This window comes from Nanorana parkeri, unplaced genomic scaffold, assembly GCF_000935625.1.
Source record: "Nanorana parkeri isolate BGI_ZX_2015 unplaced genomic scaffold, ASM93562v1 scaffold5, whole genome shotgun sequence".
Taxonomy (NCBI): Eukaryota; Metazoa; Chordata; class Amphibia; order Anura; family Dicroglossidae; genus Nanorana; species Nanorana parkeri.
This window is the reverse complement of record NW_017306273.1, coordinates 3107145-3121090: the sequence shown is the minus strand read 5'-3', so window position 1 is coordinate 3121090 and position 13946 is coordinate 3107145. Positions and strand designations below refer to the sequence as shown.

Sequence of the window (13946 nt, the reverse complement as noted above, 5' to 3'; positions counted from 1 at the left end):
AGAAGTGAGGGATAAGGTCAGCAAAAAGTCATTTTTCTTGGTACCCCAGCCAATAATGAACCCCCTGAGCCCCACTGCAAGGGTAGTTTTGGGCACTCTGTTGCTTTGTCCTGGATAGAAAGTTATTTTGGCATGAATCTCTGCACTCACCAAAATAAGACGTGGAAGCATTGCTCGCATTTCATTTGTCTACACAACCTGAACTCTGGTGACCTGTTCTGTCATTGCCCTGCATTTCTCTTAGAAGGCTGTCCCTACGGAACAGATATAACAAAACACTTTCAATGGGATACTTAACAAACCAAAAGGGACTAAGTAACAACATTTATTGTTGGGGTTTCTAATTCTATATACACTTTAAGGTTGTAGTTTTTTGTATTTCCTCCCACTGTGCACTGCTGCAACCAATTACAATTTATCTTTCACCAATCTGACTACAGTAAATTGCACCTGATTGGTTGCTAGTGCCTACTGTATGTTGTACATGATCACTGCTCTTTGCATTATTTTATTGAAAGCATTCACCTGTTTCCTACATGGCTTCATCCAAATTCTCTACGTATGTTTTATCTTATTACAATAGTGCCACCATGTGGCCATTTTGTGCTATTGCATGTTCAATATTTTGAGTCCAGGTCTTTTGACCTAAATAACATAATAAGTTCTAGTTTTACTCTGCAGTCTTCAACATCTACAATGGAAACAAATATAAACCTATCCAATTTGGCCCACCAATTACACCCTACTCTAAAATAAAGCAAAATCCTTTATATATTTCAGTTCATTTTTAAGACTACATACCTATGTACAGCTGTAACTGACTTTTTGTTTTGATTTCAATGTACATATTCGGATATATCGGACGGATTTTTCACTTTGCGGTGTTAGAAATCTGCAATGTCTGTCATATGAGGAAGACATGCAAAGTCTCCTTTGCATGTTGGCCAGAAAGGAGAGTCTTCCTAAATTTGGAACTAGATCTACTCTGTGATTGGGCGATCTCACGTGTGGTAATGAGGTTATTAAGGTCCATCCACTTGGATGGTGGTCCATAGACAAATGCTGAAATGCTGAACAATACACAGCACAACACAACACGTACCTAACATTAAAGTATACCTATAACCCAGCATTATCTACCAGGTGACCTACGTGCAAGCCTTGGGACCGGTTGGTGAGATGGGCAGGGTTGCCTAGCAGAGGCACCTGTGAATTTTAATTTCCAAATGAGGGATATGAGGCTGGTCATCTTAGCAAAATCTAACTTTGAGAAGCATTAATAGACTGTACGTTATCAACGCGTTTCATGGCTAACCCTGAAGAAGTGTCATGTCATGCCATGAAATGCGTTATTACATTATACACATGGTTCTCAATGTGTGTCTGGCAGAGGGAATTTTCTCAAGCTCCTAGGCTGTCATCTTCATCCTATCTTTGCTATTTCACCAGTCACTAACCTGGAACAGTTGCCTGGGTCAAAAATCCCAAAATTTCACCAGCTGCATGCTTGTACTGGTTCGGTGATTTCCTACTATAGAAAGTCATGGCTCATGATGACAGCCCTGGAGTTTCCACTCCCAAACAAAATGGTGCAATGGCCACCTCCAAATAAAAGTGAGCAATGGCTGCTGCTATGCTTCTTACTTGACAGTTACCCTTTAAAACCTAACTCCAAACTCCTCCCTCCTTGTGAACCCTCCTGGCAGTATTTTATGCATTTTCTGTTTTAATACCTACCTTTTCCAGTGACTTCAGGCTGGTCACATGACACCTCAGGGTCATCTTTGTCTTAAAAGCTTTTATGGGCTGGGCAAACCTCACTGTTACAAAGTGGTACTGTCAGGAAACCAGGGGTGTCACCTCTTCACGGAGCCAACGGGCACGGCGCAGGGCACAGGATCTCCTCCAGATGTGTAGAACTCCTGGCGCCCTGGTGGCGGGTGCTCGCGTGCCCGGGAGAGTGCGTGTAGCACGTCTGCACCCATAAGGGCTATCAGGTGTGGGCCTTGGTGGGGGAGGTTCCCAGCACACACTTTCCACCTCTCTCGCCTGCCATTGGCTCCCGGGGGGAGCCTCCTGGTTGCCTTGGTGACCAGGGGGTGGTCTTACATCCCCTTGCTATAAAAACCTGGCCGGAGCCCTGGCTTGTTGCTGAGTTATTCCACCCAGGTGTGATCACCTAGCTCCCTTCCTGCGTGCCTTGCCATTTGCTTCCTGACCCTTCATCTGGACTTCCTGTTTGTTGACCTTGGACCGACTATCGCCTCTGAACCTTTGCTGCCCGCCTCGACCCGGATTGGACCTGACTACCCCTTTGGATTGCCCCTTTGTACTTCTGTTCTCGGACTTCTCAGGCCGCTTCCTGCCAGTGGGTTCCCTCCACGCTGCCAGCCCACGGACCCGCCTGATAACGCCTGACAGGTACTGACATCTCAGCATCAGTATGCTATGAATAGAAGGCACCGTGGTGATGACCCCTCAGGTTAAGTAAATGTTCAATCTTCCAGGCTGAGTGACACTGGGATTTAAGTAAGGGGTTCTATATTTAGCACCCTTCATAGGGAGGCAACATGTGCGGTTGGGCTGTAAAAAAGGCAAGGGTGACCGCTGATCTTAAAGCAGAACTGTGGCCAGATTGTGAACTTTCAAATATTTGCATATTCCTAAAAAGCAGTAAATAAGCCTTAAATGAAGCCCTCACTGACCTCTGTAGCTGCAGGCACTGTGGATAAGTTCATATTCAAGGTTTACAGCAAAAACACTTTGCCTTTTGTATTTTCACAATAGTTCCCTCTGTCCCCCTTACCTGCTGTGACTTCTAATCTCTAATGTAAACACAGGGCAGGTGCACAGAAAGAAGGGAGAGCACGGAGACCACATTGAAGGACTTCACTGCTTCTCTTTTAAACTCTCCGGATGAATTGCTCCACAGTGTCTGCAGCTACAGAGGTCTGTGAGGGCTTGTTTTAAAGCGGAACTGTACCCAGCTGTTCCTTCAGTGACGACAGATCAAACCTGTCTCTCACCGCGATGTCTGCTGATGCCTCTATTTTACATCCCCCGGCATCTGCAAGCTGAGCTGGGGTGTACACTTCACATGCACCGCAGGCAGTGTACTCTCTTTTAAATTGTGGTAGGAGAGAGGGGGGAAAGAAAAGTTTTGTTATTCACCAATTGAAAAGAAAATTACCTAAAGTCCTGCTTTAAAGCCCCATTCTGGACTGCTGTTAAAGTTACGCATGCAGTGGGATAGCTCCCGCACTGCAGGGGTTAAATGCTCATTTGGCTAGGGGGGAAAAGGAATAGGTAGAAATACTTACCTTATTCCCTGCTCCCGCAGACTTCCTCCTCTCTATGTGACTGGTTCCTTGAAGCCGCTTTACTTCACTGCCTGCCCGATTAAGCTCTCTGAAGTACTAATGTACAGTGCAGAACCAGCATGCTTGCATTGCATGAGAGAACGGCGAGTACATAGTATATACGTTTATATACTTATCCCTTTCCCTCCTAGCCAAACAAGTACAGTGGTAGCTCGGATCACAAACTTAATTCGTTCCACGATTCTGATCGCGAACCGATTTGGTCGTGAACCGAATCAAACCGTGATCAGAGCGCGATCTTGACTAGAGGAAGCCACGACCATGTGTCAGAGCAGGGAAGATGGCTGAGGTTGTATTCGTCACCCGAAGCGGAGTTCGCGAACGGAAGCAAAATTTTGCCGAACCTCCTGTTTGCGAACCGAATTGGTTGCGAACAGAAGCATTAGTGAAACGAGGTACCACTGTATTTTCCCCTATTCAATATGGGGGCCAGAGCTGGGCTTTAAATCTTATAAACTGCTGTATATAATTCATTTGATCATACAGAAATCAGTATGATTTCACTTCCTGTCTGGTAAAAAGTTGTCCCCAAGACAGGAAGTGTCTCTAACTGGGTCTTGGACAGTAGAAATACCCAGATAAGGGTTCTAATCCTTACCCACTCCAAAATTTCAAAATATAGCTATAGATACACTTAAAAAAAGCCAGAGCTGCTCTTTAAGGGGATGGGCAAACAGTTTGTGTGTGTACTAAATAGCAGCAGGAATTCTATACATAGAAATGTAAGGCTACGTGCACACTTCTAACCACGTATTAGAAAAGCTTCACAGAACAAGTGACACAGACACTCAATCACTTTCTCTCCACTGACGCGTTTTGACCCTGCTGGAGCTTAACTCTCAGAAACGTTTCAATGTAGAGGAATGGGTGGAGTGTCTTTGCCACTTGTTCAATTAAGCTTTTTGAATACGTGGTTGGAAGTGGTGTGCAGCGCTTGGACGGGGTGAGGAACCCGTGAGGGGAAGGGGAGGCCGGCACCCATGGCTGGAGTCAGCTTTTTGAATATGCGGTTGGAAGTGGTGTGCAGTGGTTGGACGGGGTGAGGAACCCGTGAGGGGGAGGTGAGGCCGGTACCCATGGCTGGAGTCAGGGGCTTTGAGCCGTGATACTGATCTACAATCAGCTGTTATTCCACTGCACAGAAAGAGCACTTCGCATTAGGCTGAAAATGTTGCTTTAGCCTGACGACATTAAAGCCAGGCAACACATTATATATCAAAGTGTGCTAATCCAACTTGCTATCTATATCATATCCACAGCCCCGTTATGTGATTATCCTCCTCTTTTGCTGTACCACATTTACATTCCTACATCAAAAAGTGTTTTTCGTGCATCTTCAAATAGGTTCATCGCAAGTGGAAACCTGCTAAAAGAAAGAAAAAAAAAGTCCCGGCGATAAAAGCAGAACATAAAAGTCGCTATTAACAAGAGACATGATTACCGCCACCGATTTCCCATCGAGATGCGCTAAGCGAGGCATGATTTGTGGATATAATTTTGCAATCAGTCACAAATATTCTGATTAGCCATGCTAAAATGGGTTGGGGTACAATTACACAAGTCCCGTGCATTAGCGAGTGGGAAAATAAATTGATTTAATTCAATAGATTTTTATTGAAGTTTTTGTTCACAGTTTTATAACAAAACAAGCCTTGGTACAGGCAAACGAATAACCAGAATAACAGACAATAACAAGGACATAAAGGAAAATAGACATGAGAAATAAATCAAACTTACAAGGATAAACAGCAGTCATCACATATTTGACATATGTATCTTGTGTAAGATTGGTCAAAAAAAAAAAAAAAGGGATGGCAGCAAAGCTAGATATACAGTGGGCATTTTAAAGGGCATAGACGTCAGAACTACAGAGGACCAACAATGTGCACAATACACTCATATTCCGACAATACAGATCACATTCTTGATGCTCACTTGGCCCTGATTAAGGCGGTTGGGTTGGACCAGCGGACCCACGGGAGCCATTTAGCGTCAAATTTCGGCAGAGACCCTTCCCTAAGTGCTATGAGTTTTTCATGGTGGTAATGAAGTTTCACTATAGAGAGAGTTTCCTCTATAGAAGGGGATGTTACCTTCTTCCACTTTCTAACTATGCTAAGTCTGGCAGCTAATAAAATGTGGACCGTCAGTTGTCTAAATTGTGCTGGGATACTCTCTATTCCCAAGGAAAGGACTGCCAAAGCTGGCGCTTGGGCCACTGGCGCGCCTATAATCACTTCTATAGTCTGGAACACCGATCTCCAGAATCCTCGTACACGTTTGCAGTCCCATAAAATATGGTGTAGGGTACCTTCCACCCCACATTCCCTCCAGCACAGTGGGGAAGTGTTGGTATACATCCTGGCTAACTTATAGGGTGTATAATACCAACGTAGGGATATCTTATAATGTACATCCCACATTTCCACACATCTGGTGGTTTTAAGCGTACAGATTAGTGCTTGCATCCACTGATGTGAAGTAAAGGTTTTCTTAAGGGTAGTTTCCCATTCCGTGAAGGGTTTAATTTTAAGAAAAGTCCTTTTATTGTGGAGTAGGAAAATAAATTGATTTAATTGGTCCTTTATCAGAAGCGAAGGATATTGCCTGTGTGCGGTAGGAACATTCGGCGATATTATATTATCTTCTGGGCGAGAAGAGAATTTATGAATGCTTTTTGTCTTTTGCTAGAAAAAGGGTCCGTAAAGAGACCCTGTCACCAACTATGAGAAGCCAACGGTTTATGGTAACAGGAGGAGAGCATGTGCAACCATAGAAGACTGAAAATAAGGCCAGAGTTCAACTTTAAAACCTATACAACTGCCCCAGCACTGCAAGGGTTAAATGCTCATTTAAGACTAGGGTACCTGGAAAAGGACTTTTATTTATTTGATCCCTGCACCCGCAGGCTCCAAGACCGGTGACCGTAGCCCTTTTCCCCCTATGCCCCGGTGGTCGGAGGCCCACTGAGGTCATAAAGTACCTGAGCTCATACCCCTGCATTATATGCGAGGATGCAGAGGGACAGTCCAAAACCTGGGGTGTTGGGCAGACGAGGAGAACGCTGGCTGCTGAAGATCATGTAAGTCAAACTTGTGGCTAAATGGATTAAATGTCCGCAACTCTGCCAAATGTAAAAGAACTTTCTCCAATCAGAATAATGTGCATTATATGCGAGGTTGCCGAGGGACAGTCCACAAGCTGGGGCGTTGGGCAGACAAGGAAAGCGCCGACTGCCGGGGATCAGGTAAGTCACACCTGTAGCTAAATGTCCCCAACTCTGCTCAATGTAGGCTCCAAAAGAGAGAACTTTCACCGCCCAGAATAATGTGCATTATACGTGAGGATGCCAAGGGACAACCCACAGGCAAGAGCATTGGGCAGACAATGAGAGCGCCGACTGCCGGGGATCAGGTAAGTCACACCTGTAGCTAAATGTCCCCAACTCTGCTCAATGGAGGCTCCAGAAGTGAAAGAACTTTCACTGCCCAGAATAATGTGCAATATATGTGAGGATGCCAATGGACAATCCACAGGAGAGCGCCGACTGTCGGGGATCAGGTAAGTCACACCTGTAGCTAAATGTCCCCAACTCTGCTCAATGTAGGCTCCAAAAGTGAAAGAACTTCCACCATCCAGAATAATGTGCATTATACATGAGGATGTCAAGAGACAACCCACAGACAAGAGCATTGGTCAGACAAGGAGAGCACCAACTGTCGGGCATCAGGTAAGTCAAACCTGTAGCTAAATGTCCCCAACTCTGACCAATGTTGGCTCCAAAAGTGAAAGAACTTTCACCGCCCAGAATAATGTACATTATACGTGAGGATGCCGAGGGACAGTCCAGAAGCTGGAGCGTTGGACAGACGCGGAGAGCGTCAACTGCCAGAGATCAGGTAAGTCAAACCTGTGGCTAAATGTCCCAAACTCTGCCCAATGTAGGCTCCAAAAGTGAGAGAAGTTTTACCACCGAGAATATTGTGACAAAAGGCCCCAACATGGAAGGCGTTTGTACCAGGGTACTAGTCTCCCAGTGTTTCCCTCTTGTGAGATTTGGTATAGTTCTCACTTTCTACCACTAGATATCTCTACCCGTCCTAACTTTCTTAATTAGAATAGTTCTTAGGGGGAAGTCCTTCCCTTTTGTTCTATCTAGGGATTGGAGTCAGTTATGGCACCAGTGTGCCCTCTGCCACGAATTAAGGGCACCATCTTGGGAGAGTCTGTGTTTAATTAGACACAGAGTTCTTTTGAGATCTGGTGAGGGTTAAGTGAGTGTTGGGCAGAGGAGGAGAGCACTGACAAGTAAAACCTGTGGCTCAATATATTAAATGTTCTCAATTTTGCCCACTGTAGGCACCGAAATTGAGAAGAGCTTCACCACCCAGAATCATGTGACAAAAAGCTCCCACGGGGAGGCACATAGAAGATAGTTCTAAGAGGGTGTTACTCTCCCTTTGTTTCCATCTGGGGAGATTTTGGAGCAGTTCTCAGTTTGTACCATTAGATGTCCCAACCTTTTCTTAGTTTCCTAATTGGGATTGTTCTATCTAAGCGGAAGAGTCTGATATGCCACCAGTCTGCCCTCTGCCATGGACTAAGGCCGCCATATTGGGAGAGTCTGTGTATGATTGAACACAGAGTTCTTTCAAGGTTCTGTTTGGCCATCTTTGAGACAGAGGGGTTATATACAGCCCCTGCTGTGTCATCTTGGGGGAGAAGGGTGGCTGCAGTGTGGGAAGGTTACAGAGAGAGGCAGATAGGTTTAGCATTAGGTTCCTGACAAGGAAGGATAGTTTAGGGACCATCTAGGATACCCTTGGAGACCTCCTGGCATCTCTGGAAAGTAGGTTTACCAGTGTTCCAGCTGATTAGTTGGGGCCATTTCTGAGTACTGCTATGATAGGACTGCATCCCTTTGGGAAGGTCACCTTTAAGAGGCCTCAAGAGTTCATCTTTAAGGAGACACCCCTTAAGCAACCTCCTTTATTCAAGCTTTTCCTTCTTGAACTGCCTTGTGACTGTACAAATGTAAACAAATATCTAGTTGTTGTAACTGCTGACTACGCATTACGAAAAAAGAACATTTAAAGGAAAAGTTGTGCTGGCTGTTCCCTTTATATAACTGGCACATGGCTACCCTCTCTCACTCATTGTCCAGTCTGGATGCAGTAGGCCACCCTATATCAGCAGACGTGCTGGGATATCAATGCTTCCATACAGCCCAGAAAGATGCAGACTGGCCATAGCGGCACGGTTGAGATAACGCAGATGGTGAATAATTATCAGCATTTATTAGAAATCACGTCACGCCTTATTCTGCCGGAGCGTGTCTAGTGGTTTTGTCTTTGCTGGAGTGAGATGCTCGTCGATCTATCAACTCTGCCCCCTGTAAATGGGAACACGATTGCCTGGACACACGAGCGAGTCATGCCTTGTGTGCTGAGCGAAATAACAAACGCCAAACAGGAATAATGACATCTACAAATTGTCTTGATGAATTCTGAGAGCAGCATCCGCTATTGACCAACGCCGCCACAGCAAGCCGGCGAGGAAAACACAAAAGAAATTATTAACGGAAGACTTCCAGTAAATGTATAAAATCTCAGGTGATGCGAACATGCTGTTTGAGCCGCAGCGCATATCTCAGCTAGAGTTCCCGTTGAGTGACTGAATGGTGCGTGCTTGAGATGGCAGTCTGTGGATGATGGAGGAATTCTCTGCTTGAACCAAACCGCAATGTGTACATTGGCTAGGGGAGGGCATGACTACACAAGAAGCCACTGACCAAGAAAAAGCTTGCAGAAAGTCAGAACACCCAGGAAGCCTTCTTACTCCAGGCCAGTTATAAAGAACTGAAGCCAATGGATCAGCATGACAGCCAGACATCGCTTTGAATCACAAGCATGCAAATAAGAAATACTGATTTAACCTGTTGTATATTTGCTCTGGGTCACCCAGCGCCGGATTGACTCTCTCTGCTGCCCCAATGCCAGGTTCCTCAATGTGCCCCCCAGTATGCAGGCTGCATACAAGTGATCTCGGTGACATCGCCTAGATCACTTGTACAAAACAATAGAACTGAAGCCAATGGATCAGCATGACAGCCAGACATCGCTTTGAATCACAAGCATGCAAATAAGAAATACTGATTTAACCTGTTGTATATTTGCTCTGGGTCACCCAGCGCCGGATTGACTCTCTCTGCTGCCCCAATGCCAGGTTCCTCAATGTGCCCCCCAGTATGCAGGCTGCATACAAGTGATCTCGGTGACATCGCCTAGATCACTTGTACAAAACAAGCAGCAGGTTCCCCACTGTACATTTAGCTCTGCTTGCCCAAGCAGGTCTAAATGTAGAAAACAACTACCCACCCAGGGCCCAGAACTGCATGTCCTGCAGAGAGATAGGAATTACAAACCCCTGCTGCCCCTCTACAACCCTGCTGTTCCCCCGAGGCCTAGGTTGGCCTTGTGAGAAATACGGCTCTGGGGTCACCTTGACAGCAAGGCAAGTAGCATGTAAGGTGTAAAGCCCCACGTACAGTCTATGCTGTTGAAGATAATAAAAAAACATCTGACAACCTTAGACAAAAAAGTACATCTATCTACCTATCCAGTGGCGTTACACGGGGAGTGTGGGGGAAGCGGCCCGCACCCGGGTGCCACCATTGAAGGGGGTGACACCAAAATGACTGACAGTCATTTTGGTGTCACCCCCTCTAAAAGGTCGGGCACTCAGTCATGACCGAGAGCCCGACAGTGTCAGGTGAGGCGGGATACCTCATCCCGCCGGGTGAATGTCCCCTCCTCTCTCTGCCGTCGTCCATCAACAAGATGGCTGCCGGCAGGCGTCAATCAGATGTCCACGCGATGACGACACGGCGGGGTGTCATCCGGTCTAGAGACATGGGACACCCATGTATCTATCTATCTATTTATCTATCTATCTATCTATCTATCTATCTATCTATCTATCTATCTATCTATCTATCTATCTATCTATCTATCTATCTATCTATCTATCTATTTTAAATTCAATTTATCATTGGTATTACACAATTAGGCCACTAGAGGGAGCTGCTTGCATTCTAAATGCAACCATTTAGCCACAATACTTGACCTTATCTGAGTTACTCAAGGTCTAGCAGATGGAAAAAACAAGGACACAATTTTACTAAGAAAACAAACTCTAACGTGCTACTGAATTCAACTCTAAACTTGAGATTAATTTCTTTTGGTTTTCTTCTTTAGCATGCTTGCATCTGGAGGTATGAAAAATTATACCCCACCCAAACCTTTGTGCTTTACAAAGTTTGATTTTGTTTATTTTTGTATTTAACAGGACAGCTTAACATTTTAAGCAAAGTTTCGGCAATTAATCAGAATATTCTTATTTCTTTAATTATCTGATTTATTCCATTCTATGTATAGCCGGTAGATTTTTTTTCATTTCCTGGAGCGATGCAATCTGCACATTCTGAATTAGCTGTAGATACGGTATACCTCGATGGTTTATTTGTGTGGTCGGTAAACCACAAGGCTAAACACGTCTCCCTCGACTCCATTCCACCCTCATTGCACGGCTTGTCTCTAACAGGATTATACACTAAGGCAATATTTTACTGATCCGACTTCAGAAAATTGAAATCTAATTGACTGCTAAGGGCGAGTTCACTTTGCACGTCATCACTGACTGACTCTTTGTGCTGTCTGTGACTGAACATGAGAATGTCTGACGGTTACTGAAACTTGTGTGATGTGAATTCCACGGATGGCATTGGGACAGGGAGTGATTTTCTAACGTTGTGTCGAAGGCGGATTGGAATGGGGTTAATGCTTGAGTGTACGTCAAAGGTCAAACTCCAGTCCTACATTGTTTTCTGCTGTGGACAGAGTGGAGAATTGTTTGGGAAATTAAAGGAGAACTATGAGGTGAGTGCTTTTCACTCACCTCATAGTTCTAGCCGACCTGTGACAATGAGACTGTCACAGGTCCGCTCAGTAGATCAGGAGGTGAGCGAACACATACCGGCGTTCGCTCACCTCTCGATCCTGTCACGGCTCTCTGCCGTAACAGGGGAGGGGCTGGATTCCCCCCTCTGATCCGCCAGCGCTGACTGGCGGAACGGACGGGGGAGGGGGCGGGTACAGCAGGCTCTGCCTCTAGATAGGCAGAGCCAGCTGTCACTCACGCAGCTGGGCGGATCTCGACATCGATGTCGGGATCCGCTCCGGCGTCTCAGTATACCGTGAGTTGTAGCTCGCGGTATACTGAGCTTAGGGTAATGAGAGGACGCTAGTTTGTGTCCTCCCGTTACCCTAAGGAGAACTATGGGGAAAAGCCTTAACCCCATAGTTCTCCTTTAACTCCCAATGCTCCTGTCACCAGGACAGGAAGTGAGGGGAAAACTCCTCAATGTGGGCACCCACAGCTATAATATCCCCACAGCAGTGTAACTTTTCTTCAATATATTTAATTCAATTATTTTATTACATTTTTTAGCGCTTTAACCCTTCTTCATTTTATTTATACCTAAAAACAAATGTTCTGACATTGGGAAATCCACCCTGGAGAATGCCATTCAGCTATCGCTGGAGTGCATGTAGACAGAAAGTAGCTTCAAAGAAGCTACAGGAGATTTTTTTTAAAAAATACTGTTTTACATTTTTTTTAAATTTAAATCTGAACTCTGGGATAAGCAAATACTCTCTAAATATAAGAGCCGCGTACATTTTTCCTCAAATCTTAGTGTTCTTTGTGTATTTCTTCCTGATCTGTGCAGTAATCCAGTGTGACACTTGGATCTTCCTGCAATACAGACCAATCACTGCTGCTCCCTCATCTTCACCGGTCTTGTCTCCGCCCCTTGCTGTGGTTTTCTGCAGGCAGCCTATAGTGTGTGGGTTCTGCTGGGTCCCTCCCCCAGCTCTGTTCTCTGTGCAAGCACAACACATTGATGTTGTAACTGCTACATACATTTCCAAAGTAATAACTGGATTTGATCAAGGATTTCGTGCACGCAAAGCGGATTTATATACTTTGTGGCTATTGAAGAATATGTTTCAATGAAAGTTTTTTGTGCCTGGAGTTCAGCTTTAAAAAAGTATGACAATTGTTTCTGACACACAGCGCTTTGGCAAATTACTGTCAGTTAGGCTTTACATCTACTATAATTGCATTTTTTTTAACACAATAAGTTAACGGCAGCACTTTCCCGGGGCCTTGTTACATGACCAATCAGCCTAAGTCACACCATAAAGAGTATGTTCCAGAGCGTTCGGCCTCTGGAACGCATTGGAACGCCACTCGGCTGGCACACTTTGTTTTGAGGCGGGAGGGGGCATGGCTGTGCATTCAAGTCAATGGCACCGCAGCAACACCCCCCGCAGTGCGGTCGCCGGCATCTGAACGCGTCGCATATTAGTGCCTGCATTCCGGTCCAGTGTGACCGGTCCATATTAGTGCCTGCAAAAAGTAGTGCATGCAGGAATTTTTGCAGATCGCACTGGACAAAACAAAATGAGCCGGCTGAGGTGCGTTCCAGAGGCTGAACGCTCTGAAACGCACTCTTTATGGTGTGACTGGACCCTAAAGCTGGAATCTACACTCGCTTGTCCCTATTAAAGCTTGGCCGATCTTAGGAAGCAGCAAGGGGCACTGAAAAAATGCGTGAAATTATTTTCTAGGAGCAAATGACCCCTCCCCCCATCTCTTGTCTATCTAGTCTATGCTCTGCGTTTTCATAAAAAAAAAAAAGAACTTCTATGAAGTAATTTGTTAAATGGGAGCTTGTTATATGCAAATGAAGGTAATAATCCTCAAACACCTGCTTTTGCTTATTAAGCTTACTGAGCGGAGTATAATGTATTCATAGACTTATCTTAATTTCATATTCCTTAAAGTGATGTTTTCATTTTAGTCTTAAAATGCTTTAATAGACTCCCACCTACAGCAGACTTTATGATTTCTTAACAAAAAAAAAAAGAACGGAATAAAATAAACAGCATTTTAAGTTCAGACAGGACTTAAAGGGGAACCAAACTTTTAATAAGCTCTAGAAGATTTGTTCTGTTTTTGTTTCACGTTATTCGGCATTTATTCCTTTCAGACAAAGGATTCCTTGCCACCATTCCCCAGAGGCGACAGCGAAAGCTGTGAAACATTTACCTAGGAAGGAGAAACTGCTGCTTCGGGATCTCTAAGTTGTTGGTCACATGACCAGGTGCCTAAGCATTTAGTCACATGATCTCTGTTAAAGTGGCGGGTCATCAGTTTTCATTCTCTTTTTCCCATTCAGTAGGGATCAGGTCACAAAGCTCAGAAACAGTTTTTTTTACACCCTCTGCTACTGTTTGTGAGTTTTCTTGTTTCTTGTTGTCTTTTTAAAGCCCACATTCAGCCAGAGTGAGGAAGAGTTAGAAGAACCTACATCAGGTTTTACTACAGCTACATGCAAAGGAGGGACAAGATCTTCTATAAATATGTAGTATTGTGAAAAGGCCATCTCATTAGTCATGCTGACTTGCAAAAAATAAAAACTCAGGGGAAAAGGGAAAGAGA

The 13946-nt window shown here is 44.9% G+C and overlaps 1 protein-coding gene across 2 annotated transcripts in view; it reads right to left on the bottom strand.

The window, feature by feature from the left end:
* Nucleotides 1–13946, bottom strand: part of CAMTA1 (calmodulin binding transcription activator 1) — a 1254390-nt gene that overhangs the window by 137062 nt on the left and 1103382 nt on the right. The gene's annotated exons all lie outside the window — the stretch shown is intronic.